Raw genomic sequence first — 4199 nt, forward strand, 5'->3', positions numbered from 1 at the left:
GGGCAGGAAGAGGGGAAGGGAAAAGGTGAGCAAATCAAGAGAGGCACAAGACCAAACTGTATTCCAAGCACACAGTGGAAACTGCAGGCCAGTGCCAGCAGCCTGATAATCCAAATTCTCTTTCTATGCACTGACCTCTTCTGAGAAAAGGAAAGAATTTAAAGGAACATAAATGATAGCTGTACACATTCTGAAAGCAAACCTAAAAGCACTGCCAGGAAAAATCACCCTTCTCATTACAGAGCCATTAACACATTCCCTTCCCCTTCCGCCCGGGGAAGCAGAGCTCACGCCTACAGAGGAAGAAGGAGAGAGGGAACGCTTCTTGCCCTGCAATGCACAATCAGTCCTCAGCACAGCAGAAAGATGGACATTAAATCTGAGTGGCAGGAGAGATGCACATTACTGGGAAAAGCTACTGTAACACGCTGAACGTTGGCACCCAGGTAGGCACAGAGCCTGTGAACAGAGCAAGCGTTACACCCATGGGAGTTCCCAGCAGGCAAGGTGCAGGTCACTTGCTCCTTCCCCTCCCGCAATGAATGACAAGCACTGCTTTAGGTACTGCCCTCCAAAGAGCTGAGAACTAAGGAAATTGTCCTAATTGCTTTTTTTAAAAATCACAAGCTTCGCCCCTTTTGCATGCCACAGATGGCTGTAGTAGCAACAACAGATTCACCAAAATAGCAGCAGCTAGATCCACAGACAACGTAAATCTGTGCAGGGTTTATTTTTCCTTGTTCTTCACACAGCGATATCCCCACTCACGTACTCTGCATTATACTTCTCCTTTCATGTCATTCCATACCTCCCCTTGGCCCCAGTGAAATGGAAGTCATTAATTTTTCGCATCCCCTTTATACCAGTTTTGTTTAGACACTTTTTCTGGCCAGCTTACACACTGATTAGGTCTGATTTGCACAGATAATCAGGATTGCAAAATCTGTCCCCAAAATTTCCAGTGTAGGATATTCTTGCGTACCCCAAGTTTGTATTTGGCCCATTTGCGATAGTCTTTGCAGGGTCAAGGTAACGTCGGTATTAGGAACAATAAACTAATTGTTCTTTAGTGCTGATGAAAATCCCAAGAAATTCACTAAAATCAATGGAGATATTCCAGATGAGGGAGGTATATGGCTCAACAAAAATAATGGAACAAAAACCACCCGCAGATGCAGGAGAAGATGTTGTCCAGATGGTTAAGCTAGCCTGGTGTCTGTCATGAACACATCCCTTAACACCCATGCAAAAACTTTTTGCACTGCAGCTTTAGCCCATGACACTTATCTCCCTGTCACTGGCCCAAAACTGCTGACTTTGTTGGCTCATGCTGACTTTCGCTGGGTGAAAGCTTAAGCGCTGACATTACCTAGAAAACATGTTGCGGGGGGGGGGGGGGGGGGGTGGGGAGGTGCTAGTGAGCTCCAGAGCAAACCCCGCCGGCAGGGTCAGAGGGCTGACTGCAGGGCGGAGGCTCAGGGCAGGAAAACTGGGGCTGATCCCCCTGCACTGGGACAGGGTGAAGGACACACGAGAAGACAAGCACAGGGTGAAGGATAAACTAGAAAAATAAGTAACAGGTTTTTTATCTCACAGTACTATACGGGTGTTACAGCTTCTCTATCCTCAGTAGCATTTACTTTGATGTAACTGAAATCAAGATGTGGTCCAGGAGAATTGAAGGACTCCAAGACCAGCTGAAATCAGAGGAAACACCCCTTTACTTCACCAGCTTAAGCAAGTTTCCAGTGGGGTAAGTCAGCACAAATACCTTGAAAGTGGAAACAAATCACTGCACGAAGCTGCACCGATTTTCACAATGACCTTAAGTCAACTAAACGTTCCAGCAGCTGAGAATTTGGCCAATAACCTTGGCTGGAGCTGAGCTGACCTATGTCAGGCTGGGATCCTGCCTTACAACAAGTCCTCTTCAAGTTCTGAACAGAGTGCTAGACCCACCTGTGCCGAGTGTGACACGTAAGCTGCTGATGGGATGGCGTCTGAAGTCAAGCCAATAGCTCCAAACAGAAAACAGAGTTTTGGCTGCAGCTGCAAAAGAAAGGATACACTGACTTGGTCATTTAACCATCAGCTCTCTTTGGACAAGTGCACCTGGACTAGAGAGATTAGCTGGTGAGCTCTCACATTTCTTCGGGGAATAAACATCTGCATTGCACTGCATGTGCACGCTTTGCTCAGATTTGTCTATCAGAACGTTAACCCAGCACAACAAAAAAAATGAAAAGCCCAAGTCACCAGCCGTGGGGCTGCTGAAGCCATGCCCTTTGGCTACTTCAGGGAGTTTACTAGATGCGTATAAACAAACACGGAAGACTCCAATACTGCAGCAGTTTAACAAAGTGCTAGAATCCCTTCTGAAATGTTTATGAGGTGAAAATAAATAAGCAACCTCTGCAAAACCAACTGACATTTTTCAATTTATGAGGCTTCCCATCTCACAATGTCTATTATTTTACGTGAAGATTTTAATTTAAAAACTGCCTTTCTGAGCTATGCTGAGATGGGAAGGCTGCTGGGATTCTGGGCTGACATCCCAGGAACTGCAGTAGATTGCCTGGTATTCACAGTTGAGTTTTCTAATAAGGTGGTGCACATTTCCAAAATGTCATTGCACAAGTGGCCATTGGTGGAGTTATTTTTAGGCAGTGGTTCAGGAAGGCGCTTAGACTTGTGCCTGTTCCTGAATCGACAGACATGCATTCCTTGAACTTTCTTAAACCCTGCTGTGAAGAGAGACTTTAATGGCAAAGACAGCTCCAGGATCGCTTACTGGAAGAGATTTTTATCACTTGATTTTTCTCCTCTTTGTACTGATGTCAATAAGAAAAAAAATTATTGAAATTCAAGGAGTTAGTCCTGGATAAAAGCAGACTGAAGCCTGAATTGAGCCATATAAAGCAGCTTCTGCCTTACAGCAGTGGTATTTTCCACTGATAATCTGCACTAGAATAGAGGGAAACTAGAGGGAAGCACCAGGTGGACCACCCCTATCTGTGAAAGCTTCTTCATCTCCCTTTCAAACATCACATACTCATGGACAGCTTTGAGGCAGATGGATTACAAGTGCGGCCAGCCAGGTTGGTGGGTGTCGTGAACAGTGTTTATACTGCCAGGCAGCGATCTGAAAGGCATTTCCAAAGAATTTCTTTGGCTCCTTACTTTGAGGCTCTGAAAGGCACGTACCTTCATTCCACCACCTCTCAGCTCCTGTCTCTGGGAATCTGGCTCATTTCCTTGTTTTTTTGCCTTCATTTCTCTTCCCTGAGCATTTTAAAGCTAGACTTAATGCTCATGGAAGTTGCTACTGTGGGGGATTGGTTCCCTTTTTCCTACCAGAGCTGTGCAAGATCTTTCACCCACTGCTGCTAAGCCTTTGACAAAGAGGCTCGTGAAGGTCAAAATGTTTATGTTCCCTATGTGTGAGGTAGAAAATCCGAGGGACCTCCTTTTATCTCCACATCTCTGGCTAAATAGATGGTCGTGCTGCTGCTGCCTGCACTTCTTCACGCCCAAGATGGATACCAATGCTGAGCAACCCAGAAATGAGAATGGCACGTCCTTGTTCACACGTAGCTTTGTGATTTAGGGGGCGGCTAAAGCCCCAGGTGTAAGGTAAGCATCACCCTGGTCCTGGAGTTTGCAGGCAGGAGTCACATGCACTGAGGCATTGAAGAAAACAAAATACACTAATGATCATAACCGAGGGATGTTCAGAGTGTACTCCGTACAGAAGGCAGAAAACCAACCAAACAAAAAATGTATCTGAAGGGAACACGCCCACAACCTTCACTCACAGAAGGTTAACTCACTTCGGACAGTTACATGAGCATGCTCTGAACCTGGGCTGGTGGTGTTTCAAATGGTACTGCTGCCTCTCCTGAACACCACAGCTCCTACACACAGGGTGGCTGTGCAAGGAATGTGCACAGTGCCAGCACGGACCTGGCTGTCAGGAACATTATAGTCCCTGCAAAAGGGATTTCTTGGACCCCAGAGGGCTCTATGAAGAAAGCCTAATCTTCTGAGACTCCTATTACTAAGCGACTTAAGAGAACAGAACTTAGAACAACATTGCCCAGCAAAGATCCTGCACATGTTGGTATGTCATGAGTAACGACCTACACAAGGCTGAGGAATTTCTTTTTTCTCCCAACGAAGTCTTCTCTAATTACTTCTAC

The sequence above is a fragment of the Aptenodytes forsteri genome, unplaced genomic scaffold, assembly GCF_000699145.1.
Source record: "Aptenodytes forsteri isolate BGI_AS27 unplaced genomic scaffold, ASM69914v1 Scaffold404, whole genome shotgun sequence".
Classification (NCBI taxonomy): Eukaryota; Metazoa; Chordata; class Aves; order Sphenisciformes; family Spheniscidae; genus Aptenodytes; species Aptenodytes forsteri.